The 20,356-nt window shown below is 35.7% G+C and overlaps 1 protein-coding gene and 1 pseudogene across 5 annotated transcripts in view; one reads left to right on the forward strand and one right to left on the reverse strand.

Annotated features, from left to right (window-relative positions):
* TAB2 (TGF-beta activated kinase 1 (MAP3K7) binding protein 2) overlaps positions 1 to 20,356 on the reverse strand; it is a 91,886-nt gene that overhangs the window by 14,755 nt on the left and 56,775 nt on the right. The gene's annotated exons all lie outside the window — the stretch shown is intronic.
* On the forward strand, positions 1,228 to 2,648 carry LOC104650174 (GA-binding protein alpha chain pseudogene; annotated as a pseudogene).

Here is a 20,356-nt window from a genome sequence, read left to right on the forward strand (position 1 = left end):
AATAGCTGTGACAGAGATTATGTGACCTACAAAATCCTAAATGATTTACTATCTGGTCCTCTACCAGATCATGTAGAGCCTTGCTGATCGTATTAAGGACTGAATAAAATGGGGATTCATCATAGCACAGAAGGGTTCAAAATAAAAGGACTCAAGTAAAATAAATACCTTGCACTTCAGGCACCACTCTAAGAGGCATAAAGTAATAGCAGTCAATTGCTGGAAGTATCTGAAGACTGTGGTACAGACAACAACAAAAACCAAACCCAGCTCCACTTCTGACTAAATTGATGCAATGCCTCATAATAACAACCTGATAGAAAAAAGACATGTCCTCATTTCTGGGTGTAAATACTATTTACTTCAGTCTCCTCTGTTCCTTTACACACAATGTAAGGCATTCAATAAAAAATTATGAAATGTACAGAAAAGCAAGAGAAAAATGAAATTCATCATCAAGAGATCAGGCAATCAACAGAACTATACTCAAAGATGATGCAGCTGGAATTACCTGACAGAAAACTTAAAAATAACTATGATGAATATGTTAAAGGATCTAGTTTAAAAGGTGGACAACAAGTAGAAAAAGATTCACAATCTGAGGAGAGAGGTGGAAATCATGAAAGGGTCAAATGCTAGAAATAAAAAAATATGGCTAGAAATTAAAAAAAATTCTTTATCAGAGATAAAGAATTCCTTGGACACACTTAGCACACTGGACACGAAGAATCAGTGAACTTGAAGACAGAAATTACCCAAACTGGACATGCCAAGAAACAAGTCAAAAAAAGAACAAAGAAACTTAAGAGTTACAGAACAATATCAAACAGTCTATGTGTAACTGGCAAAAGAGGAGGGAAAAAAAAAAAAAGGGCAAGAGAAATACCTGATGTGATAAAGACCCAAAATTTTCCAACATTAATGAAATACAACAGATCACAGATCTAAGAAGCACACAGATTTGCCAAATAATGTAAAACAAAACACCTAGACACATTATAGTCAAAGCCCGAAAACCAAACACAGAAAATCTTGAGGGCAGCTTCATATATCAGAAAAAATCTGACTTAAGGTCAAAATAAATGAGATAAAGATGTACTTTACTTAATGATAAAAGGAAAAAATGCTGGTATACAACTCTCTGTATGGAAAATCATAAAAATAATCTAGTTTATGGTCATCTGACGCTTACCAGACAGGAAGCGTCTCAGAGACAGTCTGCGGATGGCTCTAGGTGAGACAGAAGCCAAACAGGAGGAGGAAGTGGAGGGACAGATCCTTTGAAATACTTCAGCCATGACTAAAAGAAAAGCAGAGGAGCTGACAGAAATTGAGATTAATGGAACAGAGAAACAAGAGTGCACCGAGGAAAGCACTGTAGAACAAACCTACACACCAGCTGAATGTGCAAGCCAGGCCATAGACATCATTGAACCAATAGGCAATTTAAAGAAACTGCTAGAACCAAGACTACAGTGTTGAGTATTGTCTGGATGCTCATGACATCTGCCTGCAAGACACCTTGTTGGATCCAGAACAAAGTTTATTTGATCAAGGAATGAAGACAGATGGAACTGCACAGCTTTGTGTACAGGTCATTTTTTACCAAAGAATTGAACCAAAGTTAAACATCCTTGAAACGGTTAAACCTGTGGACACTTTTGAAGGTGTTATTGATCCAGATGCTCACCATGCTCAATCAGAATCACATCTTGTTAAAGGAGCTCAAGTGAACTCTTGATGGCACAGAACACATCACAAACATTTCAGATGAAACTTCAGAACAAGTAAACAAGATGGGCTGCTGCACTGGAAGGCTATAGAAAAGAACAAGAATGCCTTGGAATATCCTATGATCCCACACAGTGGTCCACAGACAAAGTCCTGCATTGGATGGCTTGGGTAATGAAGGAATTCAGCATAACCGATACAGACCTCACCACACTCAACATTTCCAGAAGAGAATTATATAGTCTCAACCAAGATTTTTTTCAATGAGTTCCTCCAGGAGAAATTCTCTAGAGTCATCTGGAACTTCTCTGAAAATATGTACTGACAAGTCAAGAACAACAGATGAATGAAATAGTTACAACTGATCAACCTGTGCAAATTATTCCATTGTCAGTGCAAACCACCACACCTACTACTATTACAAGTTATAAACAGTAGTGCAAAGGCAGCTAAAGTACAACGAGCTCTGAGGATTTCAGGAGAAGACAGAAGCTCACCTGGGAACAGAACAGGAAAAAACGGTCAAATTCAACTATGGCAGTTTTTGCTAGAACTTCTTACTGATAAAGGATGCTCGAGACTCTATTTCTTGGATTGGTGATGAAGATGAATTTAAGCTAAAACAGCCTGAACTGGTGGCACAAAAATGGGGACAATGTAAAAATAAGCCTATGATGAACTATGAGAAACTCAGTCATGCATTAAGGTATTACTACAGTGGGGGCATGATTTGTAAAGTTCAAGGCAAGAGATTTGTGTACACGTTTGTCTATGACTTGAAGACTCTTACTGGATACAGTGCAGCAGAATGGTGAACAGAAGAAACTTGCAAAGATGCAGCTCCACGGAATTGCCCAGCCAGTCACAGCAGTAGCTCTGGCTGCTGCTTCTCTGCAAACGGAGAAGGGTAATTGAGCCCCAGGACATTCTGGGACTCCAAAGTCTTTCTTAAAATGTTAACAGAAAATAGCTCTTTTATTACTGAATTTGAATCTTCTTTTATTTCTAGACTGTACAATCTGATGCGTGATTTTTAAAGTAAATATTTCATACTCTTGTGAATTTGGATCTTTTTACTTTGAGCATATGTTTTAGAATACGTATATGTTACAGGATCTCCACAGTGTCTGCAGTGTGAAGGCAGGTTCATTGTGGAATAGTCTGTTAACAGTCAGGAAAGCTAAACTGGACAGTAGTAACGTGTAGCCCTACCAAAAAGAGCCAGCAGTATCTGAAAATGAAAAACAAATGAAGTATCTCCAGGAAACAGTCTGGTTTAACTATTTTTGAAAATGTAACTGTCTTCCCTCTCTGCTGCTTTAGATGCTGCTTTATATAGAACCAGAAAATGGAATTTCTCAGCTAAAGCATGTGTGCCTGTTTCATCTACTCAAGCAGAGCTAAAATGTTCATATCGAATAAAATTTTAATAAATTACTAAACTGAGAGTATTAGGTTATTTATATACTTGCAAGCAAAGGACAGTAAGAAACTGACTGGCAAAAGAACAGTGCTGAAGGAGGAGATCCAGGTTTAAATCTGGCTTATTAACTCAAGCCAGTTTTAAGGATTTTCTGTACCGATTATTCATGTCAGACCAAGAATTTAAATTATTTTGAGAGAGGCATTTAATTCTAATTGCAAAAATTCTAAAATGATCTGTTTTTCCTGTTAAAAGATTTAAAAAACTGAAAAGGTATATACATCAATCAAAAAATAAAGGTTTGGTTTGTTACGGCTTCCTTTTTTTTTAAAAAAAAATTATCCTACAGTGCCAGTTTATTATGCAAAGCAGCTTATATTCCTGTGTTTCTGGTTAGTAAAGACTTTAAATCAGTCAGCAGTATTTAGCTTTCAAGGCACTAGCAAATTACTTGCAAACAGTTTTAAAAGAAAAATCTGACCTCTGTTATAGGCAGTCTTCTCTTTAAAACAATACTTTTCCACTTGTTTTTTCTTTTGAATATTATGTGTGTATATATATCTATATACAAATGTAATTGATCATTTTATAATAAACATATGAAGGCATAAAGATATGCAGAAGAAAAATTATTAAATAACTAATTTTAAGGTTCAAATTTTTGCATATATGACATTGCTTACATAAGCTAACACTAAACAAAAATGGCTAGATGTTTTTCTTTACTCTTTTTGTTAAGGTATTAAGCATGAATTATTATATGAGATTGGCAGACAGCTATTAATCCTCTTACAGTTTTGAGAAGGTTGATTCTCAAATATTTATGCACTTCTTCACTGTTTTCTTTAAATCTGTCCCCTTAAAAAGCGCAGTGGCTCATGCCTGTAATCCTAGCACTTTGGGAGGCCAAGGTTGGGGGCAGATCACGAGGTCAGGAGATGGAGACCATCCTAACACGGCAAAACCCTGTCTCTACTAAAAATACAAAAAAATTAGTCGAGTGTGGTGGCGTGTGCCTGTAGTCCCAGGTACTCGGGAGGCTGAGGCAGGAGAATCGCTTGAACCTGGGAGGTGGAGGTTCCAGTGAGCTGAGATCATACCATTGCACTCCAACCTGGGTGACAAAGGGCATGGTAATACAGGCAAGATGGATTTGTTAGCCATTCTGGTAGTGGTTTGGAATGAATCATAAGAGACAGAAATCTTAAGGACAATGAAGAGAGGAAAGAGAGAGGAGGGATCTTTGATCTCTTTCTCTGGTAATCTTAAAGCATAATTTTACTACAACATGTTCTTTTAATTCATTTATATTATTATATTAAGTCCTTTCTGCAATGGATATCTAAGCATAGTAAAATTTATGTTTCCATTTTTACTTTTTGAAAGAGAATATAGTGAGAAATTATCAGTACAATTTGGACACTGTGGTTGTAAGAGTAGCTGAGTAAAATAACAATATTAAAATAATATACAGAAGCTCTAGCTTCAGATGACAAACAGCTAGGAAGGTTTTGCACCATCCTCTTATGGCCTAGGGAGTTGACAAGATGCTTGTAGTTTTAAAAATATAATAAAGTATACCCTTCTGGTATATCATCAAGAGCTGAGGAATCTTGGCTTTCATATTTAAAATGCTTTTAGGGAAACATATATTAAAGTTTTAGCCAAGACGACAGACATATCTCAATATGTGTGTGTGTGTATGTGTTTTTAAACCTAGAAACACATTTGTTTTAGATCCCTAGAATGAAAATGTTTTCTCATCCATGCGATTCCCATATGCTTTTTAAAAAATCATATTTTATTCATTTTCTTTGGCAATTTTCATTTTATTTCTCATCATAATTTGAATAGAGACGGTCCTCATACATGATCAGATGCTTTTTCTTTTTTCTTCACTTATTACCATCATTTATGCATGACATAGGTAAAGTAATAGGACTTTCTCTAGTTGATTCAAGAAACTCATTACTTTGCCTCAAATTATACATATTTGTTTTACTTAACTGAGGTTACAGTTATCAGAAAGCCAGGTAGTTTTTTCTTCTATTAAAAAAAAACTTATATTGTAAAAGAAAGTCAAATTCATGTTATTCATTCTTTGTTGTGTTTTTACAAATGACATTTTCATAGAATTTACAGTATCTTCAAAGGAAGAAAGATAAAATTATTGGTCGTCATTTGTACCTTATAAGTTTAATGTTCCTTTTTTGTTTTAAAATTTGTTTTCCATGTGAAGTTTTTATTGAGCCAACTTTCATACATATCTTGCTAGCCTAAAATCTAAATATCTGTGTTGGCATCAGAAAATCAAACACATCAGGCAGAACTGCTATGTGTGGTTGATCTTCAGATAATGACTGATCATATCCATTTTTTCTCAGTCTATGCCATTTAATTCGGAAAAAATAATTTAGTTGTTTTCTCCCCTGATTAATGGTGATATGCAAGTATGATACAAAAAGAATCATATCACCAAATATTTTTATGAGGTCTGCTGTTTTCCATATTCATGATTTTATGCTACTGTCTTTAAGAAAGAACTTGATATAGCACAAAAGTGTTTTAAAATTCGTAACTGCAAAACAAATGTGTGACTAACTTAATGTCTTCCGATCTAAAGAGTGTAAAAATATTAGTACTTCAATATTTCACTTGCTGCCAGGAAAAAAAAATTCTCAATCTTTTGTAAAAGGGAGGAGGAAATTTGCATACATTTTTACTCTTTAAATAACGACATCGACACACTCTCATAATGACAATTATGCATTTCTTTGTAGTTTTAATTTTTAATTTTATATAAAACTGTTATTTTCTATTTTCATGCAGATAAAGAATATTTGTCCATAAAATGTAAAAATAGTAAAGTGAGAAAAATAAAACTATTATACAGTTTTTAAAAATCTGATTTATTTTCCAACTAATACATCATCAAGCATACATTCCAGGGTAAGGCTGAACCTTCTCCCAGTCACAGCTCCACCAGCAACCCCCAATCCTATATTCCTAATGTTTCTATCAAAACAAGAAAGTAAAGCACGGAGTTTGAGAGATACACAGAAGGCCAATATTAGTAGGAGACCAACTTTAACAGCAGGCAGAAATCTCATTCAAAGATGATTTAGGAGACCTGAAGGAGCCACAGTTGCTACACATATGATTGTAAGGTGTTTTGAGGTTAAAGAGTAAATTCTTCAGAATATTTCTGAAATAAGTATTGCATCCTTAGAAATTGACAGAGAAAGGAGTTTTAGCAATGCCTGAAGATGTGGCTTACCTTTGGGAGTAAAGGCAAGATATCTCTTATGATCAGTCTGAAAATCTAAAGTAAAATATTGCAAATCCACTTACAATTACTTACAACTTATTTATGAGGCATTTATTTCAAGTTTAAACAAAATTTTAGAGTTATAATGACTACTTTATTTAGAAATGACATACCTAGTTGGTTGATCTGTCTAGGTATGACTGTTATAAACAAGCTAAAAATGCTATGAATATGCTAGGAAATTGGTTATCTATTTCTCAGCACTTTTTTTTTCTAAGTGGCTGAATTTTTATGTCTTTAGTTCACTTTTCATTTGCAGTTTAAGATTTTTAGATAGGAATCTGAGAAAGATGAATTACACAGAAAAAAAGGGGTCAAAGTGAATTTCTAAAAATCACTATAAAAATTCAGCTAAGTCTAAACTCTTCTGAGTTTTCTCTGCAAATTTAACCCTGACTGTACAAAATAATACCTAATATCCATTATGAAATGTTTTTAGACTCATACTGAAGAAGGATAATTAAATAGCAAAGACAACTTTTGCTCTAATTAGCCTCCACTAAATTAAAAAAGGTTTAGTGCTGAATAGAAAGAAAGAAAAAGACAATTATACTTCAAGGACCCAAAAGAAGACAGGTTGGAAAGAGAGGCAGGTTTACAAAATAAGGGCCACTATTATTAGGTGAAACTAGAAATTCATATCTAAGTTATAAAGAATGACTGTAAATAGTGAAGAGATAATCACTTATACTGGCTTTTTGGTTTTTGTTTGTATTGGCACATAAAGAAAAAGTTATAAACAAAATCATACAAACCATACATATAGATGAACTAGGCTCATGCACAATCTAGTAACAGATAGACAGAGGGATGATTTGTTACACAGACTTCAATAAAGAAAAAAAAATTCTCTAACTTTGTGATTTATTTACACATAGAAAAATACTGACTTAATTACATTAGCCAGGTCTTTCGTTTAAAGATGGCTGATTGAGCATTATACTGAAAGAAACTTCTGTCTCCTGAAACCCCATAAAAATGAGCTATGAATTAAAAAGGTACAATCCACCAACAATTAAGAAAAAGGCAATTAACTGACAACAGATGTCAACAAGTTTCTGGAAGGCTAGAAGTAGATGAAATGACAGCCAAATGAAGGAATGGAGAAAGCTGAAGTCTCATGGACAGGGAGGGTGCTGTAGACTAAATGGCAGCCCATCTGCCCTGCAGAAACCTAAAAAGGCTCTTGACTTTGGAAAGTGCAGGAAACAACAGAAGGCAGAAGTTAGGACCTGGCCAGAACACACAGGCTTAATTAGCTATCTGTCTATGGAACAGTCAACCTCTCCCTATCCTAAAGGGCAGGTAGCTGCAGGTTTATTTTTAAGTCTCTCCTCCACCCCCTCATTTCCCACCCTGACCCCCCTATACACAGAACACTAGGTGGTGATGAGGGACAACTCTTGTTGTAGCTGAGTCTTCACTTATTCATCATAAAGCCAAGTCAGCCAAGTGATAAGCCTCACTTTCATACCCAGGGCTTTCAGCCAGCCTTTATAGTACTTCATCCTTAAAATATAAACTAACAGCCAAGGATCACCTCATACTTGAAGAAAATCTGATATGAATGTGAAAGGGCTGCATAAACAAAGAAAAAAAACTAAACCCAGATTAAGTGAAGACAACATAATAGAGATGAGAACTTAAATTCTGATTAATACCATTAAGAGATTTAAGACGCTATTGTACCCATAAAACAACAATCTTCTTTGAAAAAGAATCAAACTAGCTCTCGGAAATTAAAAACATCACTGCTAAAATGAAAATTTCATATGTGAGTTGCGAAAAAATTTAAGGAAATCTCCTAAAATGTAGAATGGAAAGACAAAGAGGGGCCAGATATGGTGGCTCATGCCTGTAATGCCAGCACTTTGGGGAGGCCTAAGAGGGTGAGTCATTTGGGCCTAGGAGTTTCACCAGCCTGGGCAACAAAGGGAGACACTTTCTCTACAAAAAAATTAAAAATTAGCCAGGCATGGTGGTACATGCCTGTAGTCCCAGTTACTTGAGAGGCTGAGGTGTGAGGATCACTTGAGCCTGGGAAATTGAGGCTGCAGTGAGACAAGACAGCACCACTGTACTCCAGCTTGGGGAACAGTGACACCCTGTCCCAGACACCCCTAAGAAAGACAAAGATATTAAATATAGTGAAGATTTAATGAGAAACTGATAGCATTAAATAGCTGAACAAGAGAAGATCTAGAAAGAGACAATGGAAAAACCACATTGGGGATCAGAAAAGAATTTCCCCAGGGCTGAAGGGAGATACTAGCCTCTAAAAGGGAAGAGTCCACTAAATGTAGGACAGGATGATTAAAAAAGAGAAAACAACCTACACTATTGTAAAATTTCAGACTACTAAAGACAAAGAAAGATCTTAAAAATTTCCAGAAAGAAAAAAAGTAGATCACATACAAAGGTACAAGAATCATACTGACATCAGATTTCCTCAGGGATAAAGAAATCACAATATTTTTCTGAAGAGAAATGATATTCAACCAAGAATTCTGTATCTACCTAAAAATATGAGGGGATTTCCAGATATTTAAGGACTTAAGAGAATTTATCTCCCAAGTCTCATTAGGAAAATACTTAAAGAAACATTCTAGCAAAATGAAGGCAAAAACCAAGTATGATAACATAAGATCCAAGAATGGTGACTCTAAATTTATAACAGGGAAGAAAGGACTCCAGGAAAAAGGAACAGATGGTATCTTGGAGGTGGTGATAAGGATATGATAAAAGCAGAAAACAAGAACAACAACAAAAATTAAAAATTCCAAGGAAAACAGATAAATGACTGGGCTCTGCTGTGAACATTTAATGGTCTGACATACACACACACGTATGTATGTATGTATGTATGTGTATACACACACACACACACACACACACACATCTATGCACCATTTATTAAGTTTCAGCTTTTATAATCAACCTACAAACTAAGTACAATATATAACTGCTATGGTGTAGGTGTTTGTGTTCCTCCAAAATTTGCATGTTGAAACATAACCCGCACTGTGATGGTGTTAAGAAGTTAAGGCCTTTGGGAAGTCATTAAGTAGGGAGGGCTCTGTGCCCTGGAAGGAGATTAGTGCCCTTATCAAAGAGGCCTGGGGTGGCTTGTTCTCCCCCTCTCCCCTTTCTGCCATATGAGGACATAGAGAAAATACCAACTATGAGCAAACGGCCCTCAACAGACACCAAATCTGCTGGTGCCTTGATCTTGGACTTCCCAGCATCTAGAATTGTGAACAATATATTTATATTCACAAATTACTCAGCACTTTGTTACAGCAGCCTGAACAGACTGAGACAAAAATTACAAACAAAATGTGGACATTACCTACTATGAATACATATTACGGAAGTAAAAATAAAGATGACACAAGTTGGGAAGAGAAGTGAAGAGAAAATAAGAGGTGTTGGTAGTCTATGTGTTGTCAGTGAAAGCCTCATGTTGTCAGTGAAAGCTTTATTTATGAAGCAAGAAGTTAGCAGAAAACAAATTAAAGGCGATAAAACAGCATAAATATATTTAAAAAGCTACACTTTGAAGCTTGATATAGATCTATTTATGTTTTATAATACGTATGTGTAATTACATGTAGAAATATACTACAATATATAGAGTATATATAAATATATGTATAAAAATATGTATACCCTGTTAAAATTAAAATATCTAATTATATACAAGTAGTTAAACCATAATAGTAAGGCATAAAGGCTTGCTACAATTTCATCTGTGATATTTACACTGTAATGATGTTTTAGTTATTCAGCCAAATATACTAAGTTTTCACTATTTTGAAATTCAAGATAATTTGAAAAGTAATGAAGTTAAATTTTGTACCTTTTCAAAAAGCATTAAATTAAATTATCATGAGTGAAGTGTGAAGGACAGAAATAAAGTTAAGGAAACAATTTCAAGAGGTTATATATTATTACTTTGTATTTATAAATCATCACCACATTAAAAGATAATCTTTTTTTGTTAGACTAGTTCATTTCATCTTGCAATTGGAAAAATTGAGCATTTCAGGTTTTTCATTATCAAATATATTTTTCAATTAAACCTGAAGTTCTGAGGGTAAAAACTGAATACAATTTTATGCCACTTAACATCTAGTCTTACACCCTGAAAACTGTAGGCACTAGATAAAGCTCTATTAAATGTAAAATAATGACAATTTGGTTTTTTGTTGTTGTTGTTGTTGTTTTTGTTTTGTTTTGTTTTGCTTTGAGATGGAGTTTCACTCTTCTTACCCAGGCTGGAATGCAATGGCGTGATAGTGGCTCACCGCAACCTCCGCCTCCTGGGTTCAGGTTAATTCTCCTGCCTCAGCCTCCCGAGTAGCTAGGATTACAGGCACGCGCCACCATGCCCAGCTAATGTTTTGTACTTTTAGTAGAGACGGGGTTTCACCATGTTGACCAGGATGGTCTCAATGTCTTGACCTCGTGATTAACCCGCCTCAGCCTCCCAAAGTGCTGGGATTACAGGCTTGAGCCACCGCGCCCGGCTGACAATTTGGTTTTTAATGAATAGAGCAAAATAGAAATTTTAACTCCAAGAAATAGAAACTGATAAAACAAAAACTTGACATTTATTTTGATGTCTCCTTAGCTTTACTGTTTTTCACTTAACAAGATTTAATGCATTACAAAATATGGCAAGACTTTTAAGATGCTGATGCTGCAGATAGGTGGCTTTTTTACATAATGCTGGTTCTACCAAGGAAATAAAGTAAGTGGTATATTTAACACCTTGATTATATATTGCAGGTGAAGAAAAAAATATTCAGTATCTTTTAAATCTTTCAAAGTTAAATTTTAATGGATAAAGGTAATTCAAGCATGTAACACTCTCTTGTGGTTGTTAAAATAAGTGAGTACTAAGCGAATTCAAGCACCAGGGCTCTTAAACACTGCTGCAAGGATTCAAAATGTTTTATACAGAAAGCTCAGTACTTACCCAACTTTTGTCAGCTCATGAACAATGGAGAAAATTTCTTACTGAATTTATTTGAAATTTTAAAAACACATTCTAAGTTCTAGATGGTGTTAGTTTTATTAATTTTAGTTATTCTTTTTTCTTTTTAAAGACGGGGTTTCACCATGTTGGTCAGGGTGGTCTTGAACTCCCGACCTCAGGTGATCCTCCCACCTTGGCCAAAGTGCTTAGATTACAGGCGTGAGCCACCATGCCCGGCTCAATTTTAGTTATTCTTTACTGTAAATAATATCAAATTTCTCCAGAAGTTTTGAAGAATCTAATAGGTACTTACTTCTAGTATCTTTTTGGTTTTTTGTCTGTGATGACAATTTTACATGTCTAAGTCAGACACAAGCCTAAGTCATACCTAAGTCATTGTACCTAGGAAAGTACAATGTCAGCTTCTAAAATAAATTAAGATTTTTCTAAGCTGTAACTTTGTTGACAACAGGAATCATATCTGTTTTATATATCACTGTATTACCATAGTTACTTATTTGGTGATTGAGTCACAAAAGATTCAAAGATGGCAATATAAACTTTAAAGCAAACTGTTTTAATCTATTTTGTCATTTTTAAAGGTAGTCTGAAGTCAGATCTTGTAAGAGTGCTGCAACTAGGCCTGTAATTTGGGCAACAGATGTAAAGCAAAAGTATGAGGAATGATGCTTCATCTCTGTAATTATTTTTCAGAAATTTAAATTATAAAAAGATATTAATAAGAGACAAATTTTTGTCATTTTATAACTGGTGAGAGCTCTTGCTAGATAATAATTTGCTGGCCTTTATTTTACATAATGAAGACTGTGCATGTAATCTTACAGCATTAAGATACAGATATTATCTAAAACTTTTATTTTAGACAGAATGAAAACAGGATAGAGGTTATCAAGAACCTCAAAACAATGTAACAGGATGAACCATATGGGAAGTGGGAGTGTTTATGGCTTAGGAAGGTTTATGCTTTAAAAGAAGATACGGTAGCTGTTTCCAAGTTTCTGAAGGGATGCCATGAGACCGGTTCAATATGGTTTCAAGGTAATACTAAAGAGAAAATATACCATAAGATTTGTTATTTTTTTCAAAATCTTGGAATAGGGAAAGGCTTTCTAAATAACACTGAAAACCCAGAAGCCATTAGAGTAAAAGACTGAAAAGTCCGAATACGTAAAAGTAAAAAATTTATATGGCAGAAAAATTTTAGTGACTAAGTTAAAAGTAATAACAAAGTAGAAAGAATAGACTAAGCATTTTACAAAAATAGGCAAGTTCACAAGATGATAAATACAAATCGCTGGAAAAAGAACACATGAAAAGATGTTCAACCTCAATCATATTTAAAGATGAAAATTTTATTTAAGCTCCCCCCAAAAAGATAAAAATTAAAAAAACCCAAAGCAACAATATACTTTTACCTATTAAACTGACATGTATGTGGTAGGACTGTGCTTCCCTGTTGCCGCTGAATTACGTGTGGCTACGTGCTTTGTTTTAGCTACAGAGTAACATGCGTTGAAGCAGAGGCTTACAGAGCCACTGCTTACCTGCTATGTTTCCTTGGTCATGGAAGCACAGAGACGGAGCTTCCCTTAACCTGGGTCCCTGGGTGAGAATGATGAGGAACAGAGGCCACCAGCTAATCTATACCGGACAAGAAATGTGAGCTAGAAATAAACCTTTGTTATTTTTAAGACACGGCCTTTCTATCAAAATTAAAAACACATATATCCTTGGATACAGCAGTGTCACTCCTAGTAATCTCACAGTCTGCCAAGAGACTTGGATATGGGTACAAATATGTATACACAAGGATTTTTATTGCAGCACTGTTTGTAAAAACAAAATTAGCAACTACTTAAGACATATAGAACAATGGAAAAGAACTGAGAGTCCAGAAATGAACTCACATTTTTATGATCAACTGTTTTTTTTTCTTTTTTAGGGGATGGAGTTTTGCTCTTTCGCCCTGGCTGGAGTGCAGTGGCGGGATCTCGGCTCACTGTAACCTCCACCTTCTGGTTTAAAGTGATTAACCTGCCTTAGTCTCCTGAGTAGCTGGGATAACAGGCGCCTGCAACCATGCCTGGCTAATTTTTATATTTTTAGTAGAGACTGTCTTTCACCATGTTGGCCAGGCTGGTCTCGAACTCATGACCTCGTGATCCACCCGCCTCGGCCTCCTAAAGTGCTAGGATTAGGGCGTAAGCCATTGCGCCCAGCCGAATCAACTGGTTTTTTACAGGGGTGCCAAGATCACTCAATGAGGAGAAAAAGTCTTTTCAACAAATGATGCTGCTGAGATACTTGGATAGTCACATGCAAAAGAATTAAGCTGGATCCTTATGCTTCATGCCATGATATAGAAGTAAATCAGAATGGATGAAAGATCAAAGACCAGAATATAAGAACTAAAACTATATAACTCTTAGGAGAGAAAATAGGGGTAAAGATTTACCCTATTTTCCCTTCATGAACTCAGATTTAGAAACTGGTTCTTAGGACACCAAAAGCAAGAGCAATAAAAGAAAAAATGCATAGCGTTTGTACTTGAGCCAAAGAAAAAACTTGTGCTTAAAAGACACTATCAAGAAAGTGAGAAGCCAATACACAGAATGGTAGAAAATTGCAAATCATTTAAGGTACTTATTTCTAGAATGTACAAAAAATCATAGAACTTAACAATAAAGACACAGAACTTAATAATAAAGACAAATAACCTAATTTAAAAATAGTCAAAAGCTATGAAAAGGCATTTCTCCAAATAAAATATGCAAATAGCCAATAAGCAGCACATGAAATGATGCTTGACATCATTAGCCAAAAATGCAAATCAACACCGTAATGAAATACTTGCAGTCACAAGGATGGCAAGTGACACAAAGTCAGAAAAAAGTGATGGTAAAAATGTAGAGAAATCAAAACCCTCATACACAGCTGATGAGAGCGCAAAATCGTACAGTCACTTTGGAAAACAGTATGGCAACAATTCCACTGCTGAAAAGGTGAAAAAAAAAAAAGTCTGTCAACTGATGAATGAATAAACAAAATGCAATATATTTACATGATGGCATATTTGGCCATAGAAAAGGAACGAACATGTTGCTACACCATGGATGAGTCGCAAAAGATCAGATTCCATTTTATATCAAGTGTCAAGAATATGTAAATTTACAGAGATAGAAAGTAGATATGGTTGCCTAGTGCTGAGGGTGGGGGGCAATGGGATAGGGAGGTTATGAGGTTTCGTTTGAGGACATGGAAGTGTTCTACTGGCTTGGTGACGGATGTACATATGGGTGAATAAAAACTGACATATACCGTTAAGTCAACTGCACTGTATTTTAACTATATTTCAATAAAGCTGTTAAAATGACTAAACATTAAAAAAATTTAAAGAATAAAATAGATTTAAATATCTTAATATATTAAGCAAAATGTGTATTGTTCTCACATTTATAGTGAATGTCTGTCAGACATGTAGAATATGTATATACTGTATAATCCCACATGCTCACAGACCCATGGGCATAGTGTGTTCCTGCTTTAACAACTGTATGTGTATACACATACATTCATACACATACAGATGTGTATGTGAATATAAGGGGAATGAATGTAATGGGAAGGAGAATATAACGGGAAGGGGATTGAGTGAATATAATGGGAAGGCAATAAACAACTGCCAATAGAGAAAACCTCTAATAGTTAAATAATGGAAAAGCTAGAGGAAGTAACAGGTCAAAGGTTGAAAGGAGACACATTTTTATTCTATTTGTTTTTAAAAATTTCTTTTACTATGTGTGTTATTTTCATAACACTTTTTAAAGGTATTGGTTTAATGTAAGAAATAACTAGCTAGTAGGTAGAGCTCTCCAAAAACAGAATATGCTACCTTAAGAGGCAGCTTGTGTCTCATAGGAATTAAAGTATAGAATGGATATACACTTGACAGGCTGCATGGGTACATCGACTGGATAAGCTCTGGACCAGAATTCTTCATGCCCTTTAAAGTCTCTTTTAACCTTGACATTTATCCCAAATTAAAAAGCTATTTAGTCTTAAGACTGGAAAGAACTTACAACTAACAACTACTAGGGATAATTTGAAAAAAAAATATTCTGTAAGTGGTCCAATATCAACTAGTCTTAATTATTGAGTTTATTATTTTAGAGACAAAAGCTTGCTACATTGCCTTGGCTGATCTTGAACTCAGGTACTCAAGCAGTCTTCCTGCCTCAGACTCCTGAGTAGCTGGAATTACAGGCACATGCTTTTGAACCAGGCTGTTATTTAATAATGTGATTTCAGTGTCAACATAGAACAAAAAGGCATTTCCAATTGACAGATACATGAAGTTAAACAAAGTGTATGTTTTAGAATCTGAACTAAGTAAAATTCTCTTGAAAAGAGTATCTTGCTCACTGACTTTGTGCCATAATGAGCATTTTTAATTAAATCTCATTAAAAAGAAACGTGTTGTAATTTGGAGAGACGTACTAGTGTAAAATAGTAAGGAATGAGAAACACAAAGTCCAAGAAGCTAATTTTCAACTCATAATTTTTCTTACTTGTATTTGTATTTTAGGTTCAAAGTCAAGGCTACTGGTTAACACTATATGGTAGGACCTTAAACATAACTAGGAAAAAAAAAATTAAAGTATCATTAAAAATATTTTTAATTTCATACATGTAATTTTTTTCTTTAAATAATAAAAACAGTTTACCAGCTAAGTCAATACCACAGATGGATTTCTGTGGAAATCGTATTTGGCAGTAATGTTAGTTTTTTTAAGAGTTCCTGGCTCCTGCAGCAAAATAAGAAAGTAGGCCTTTTTTCTCTCCACCATGAAAATTTGTTGGAAAACATAATGCACTTTGTCCTCCATACCTATAAAAGTTGCCAGTGTTATAACAGGCATATCACTATGACGAGACGACACTCGAATGTCTCAGAATATGCTGAATGATAGTTTTCAATATTTTTTGGAAGCTAGAGTTGGGGGGGTATGACTCAAGGGGGGAAAATGTAGCTATATGTGCCCACTGACTACCAGTAAGAAAATTTCACTTCTATTTATGTTCTTAATGCGTAAAATAAGAATTTTCTTCATATCCACGAACTTTAAACTGAAAATTTCTCTTTAACCTTAATAATACTCGTTTTTGTCTGATTCCTGTAGTACTCGATCGTTAAGGAATCAAGTTTAATTTATTTCCTTTAGAGAGATGGTGGTGCTGATAGTTAGGCTTAGTGCTGAGATTAGTGGGGTCTTGATGTTTCATTAATTTACTTCTTTTTCTTCAGCTCCCTCTATAGCAAAGGGTGTATCAAACTATTTCTTTCACCCACAGAAATTTTCATTTTTAACAATTTTTATCAGAGTATTTTTAGATTTCAAATGGTGGATTAAAAGAAAAATAATGCATTTTGGTTACCAAATTTATGTATGTATGCTCCCTCCTCAATTTGGAAAAAATATTTTCCTATGACTCTACTACCTGGCTCAACTTATTTTTCTACTCTAAAACAGTTATTTCCAGGAGAATTAGAAAGATCAGTTTTACTGCAGGAGACAGAGATACTTCTTTTCTCTTTCTTACCCATACCACTCAGAGCTTAGAAAAGATCCTTGCTTAAAGATCAGGATTATTCAGCTCACCCCATTTAATAACTGCTGAGTGTTTGTGAACTACGTAAGGTAAAAGCAGAAAAGACGTATTTTCCAGCGAGGGCCTCTTTTGTCTTGAATTAAGTGAATGTAACACTAGATCACGACTGTGTCACTAAACTGGGCCCAGTGGCTCATGCCTGTAATCCCAGCACTTTGGGAGGCTGAGGCAGGTGGATCACCCGAGGTCAGGAGTTTGAGACCAGCCTGGCCAATATGGCAAAACCCTGTCTCTACTAAAAATACAAAAACTAGCTGGGCGTGGTGGTGTGCGCCTGTAATCTCAGCTACTCAGGAGGCTGAGGCAGGAGCATTGAACCTGGGAGGCGGAGGTTGCAGTGAGCCAAGACTGTGCCACTGTACTCCAGCCTGGGTGACAGTGAGGCTCCATATCCAAAAAAAAAAAAAAAAAAAAAAAGATTTGTGTCACTGGGTGATAGGTCGATCTGGATCAATACCAGTTACATAGTAAACAGACACAAGGGGAAGAGTTGGAAAACAGCACCAACCCCAAACAGTGTGCACACACACAGATAGTGTAAGACTATGTAGTCATATAAATGTTACAAAATTCTGTATGTATGTTTAAAGAAGATGATTATCAAGGTTTAGAGTTGTCTGAAGACAGTTAGTTAAGAGAAGTAATTTGAGTGGCAGATTCTGAAGAAACCTGCTTTCTCGGTAGGCTTTAAGCTCTCAAACCAGAAATTTCTCTGAATAGAAAGTTTTTTTAATCTTTACTTTCAAGTACCTCCCGAAGGTGCTCTCTAGTTCTATCTAGGTGTTTTTACTGTTTCAAGTTATTTCTACTTGTTGTTATCTATTTACTGTCCTATCTTTCCTTATGGTTGCCTGTTTTTTTTTTTTTTTTTTAAATTAATGGATTTTCAGCTCTCAAAATTGAGGCACATGTGGCCCCCACAGTGTCTGTTGTACACTGTCTATGCATGAAGCTACAAGATATACTTGAAGTGTCTTTCCAGAGAGTGTATTTTGAAAATTGGTAAAGACAGACATTATATTGTAGTAGTTAAGATTGTGGGCTTTGCTAACTTTCTAGTTAGAATTTTGACTAAGCCACTTGTTCTTTGACAAGTTACTTAACGTATCTGTTCTTCAATGGTTTAATCTGAAAAATAATACTGGTGCAAGTAAAAGAGCCCTAAGGTTTGCCTTCTATGTTTAAGGAAGAGAGTAAGAAGGCCAGGAGGGTTGGAACACAGTGAGCAGGTGGTGAGCAAAAGGAGAAGAGATGGGGGGAGAAGCTGCTGATCCTGTAAGGCTTCATAGCTTTTACTCTGAATGAAACAGAAAGTGATTATGTGCAGAAAAGTGATATGATCTGATGCATGTTTTTAATATCATCTCCCTGGATTCTGAGTTGAAAGAAAACCACAGAAGGCAAGGGTGAGACCAGGTAGGCCACTGTAATAATCCATATGAAAGGTGATGATGGCTTAGACCAGAGTAGTAATGATGGGCGTGGTAAGAAGTCACAGATCAGGTATGGAGGTCACACCTGTAATCCCAGCACTTTGGGAGACTGAGGCAGGCACATCACTTGAGCCCAGGAATTCAAGACCAGCCTGGGCAATATAGGGAGACATTGTCTCTGCAAAAAAATACAAAAAGTTAGCTGGATGTGGCGGTGTGCACCTGTAGTCCAGCTACTAGGGAGGCTAAAGGGAGAGGATCACTTGAGCCCAGGAGGCTGAGGCTACAGGGAGCTGCAAACATGCCACTACACTCTAGTTTGGATGTCAGAGCAAGACACTGTCTCAAAAAAAAAAAAAAAAAAAAAAAGGAGGAGGGGAATTGGAGATAAGAAGTGTAAGAAACATTATACTTTCACATCCTAGTTAAATATGAATACCTTTTTAATATTATGAAATGTGAATGCCTACTTTACTTGAAAATTTCCCTTACCAAATTATCGTCATTAAAAAATTGCTACTTAAAAATCAGCAACTATCCAAACATAGGAAACCTGATGTTTTGATGGAAGGAGAGGAAGAGAAGACGACTTTGGGAGAAGAGGAGAAATAAGTTATCAGTAAAAAAAAAAAAAAAAAAAGTATATAACATTTATAAATTGCTGTAATGACACAAAAATGTTTGTAGTTAATCGCAGATATATGGAAAATGAAAGTTTTTTTTTTTTTTTTTGAGAGGAGTCTCACTCTGTCACCAGGCTGGAGTGCAAAGACATGATCTCGGCTCACTGCAACCTCTGCCTTCCAGGTTCGAGCAATTTTCCTGCCTCTGCCTCCGGAGTAGCTGGGACTGCAGGCATGTGCCACCATGCCTGGCTAATTTTTGTATTTTTAGTAGAGATGGGCTTTCATCACGTTGCCCAGGCTAGTCTCGATCTCTTGACCTCATGATCCACCTGCCTTGGCCTCCCAAAGTGCTGGCATTATAGGCGTGAGCCACTGTGCCTGGCCAGGAAAATCAAAGTTTTAACACAATTTCTAGGGCAATTCTGCCCATTGGCTATGGGCAGAAGACTGTGGTATCACTCAGGTACCCCTAACATGCACACACACAAATAACATGCACACGCATACCTAGGCTTAAAGTTAAGTTTGGGCTGAGCCCTGGTACTTTATTTTTGAGAGGTGGGGTCTCGGTATGTTGCCCAGGCTGTAGGGCAGTGGTGGCCTGCAACCTCAAACTTCTAGGCTCAAGCAGTCCTCTCACCTCAGCTTTCTGAGAAGTAGGGACTACTGGGGGGTATCACTGTACCCAGCTAATTTTTTTAAAGTTCCATGAATGATAATGGAATTTGAAAGCACCATACGGAGCTTGGATTAACAGTATGTTAAAAACATAAAATAAGCCAAAACAATCAGGACCCCCTAAGAGACTCAGCAGTAAAATCACTGTATCAGAAATGTAAAAATGGATGAAGATACTAGTGATAGTAGGGGCTGCATGCTGCCTGAGGGTGATGTATTTTCCAACTTACATCTGATACATCAAAAGATTCACTGCAGATACATAGATGATTAAGATATGCCCTTACTCTAAAAGACTCAGTTTATCTACAGACTGACATAAATATTCAAGAAAACGAACAACTTCCACCTTCTTATCTAAATGAAATAAACATTCCTACTGAAAATCATGTAACATAAGTAGTCAGATAAAACATATAGCAGAAATTTCTCTATTTGAATTAATATAGATATAATTTAGTATTA

The sequence above is a fragment of the Saimiri boliviensis genome, chromosome 4 (genome assembly GCF_048565385.1).
Source record: "Saimiri boliviensis isolate mSaiBol1 chromosome 4, mSaiBol1.pri, whole genome shotgun sequence".
Taxonomy (NCBI): domain Eukaryota; kingdom Metazoa; phylum Chordata; class Mammalia; order Primates; family Cebidae; genus Saimiri; species Saimiri boliviensis.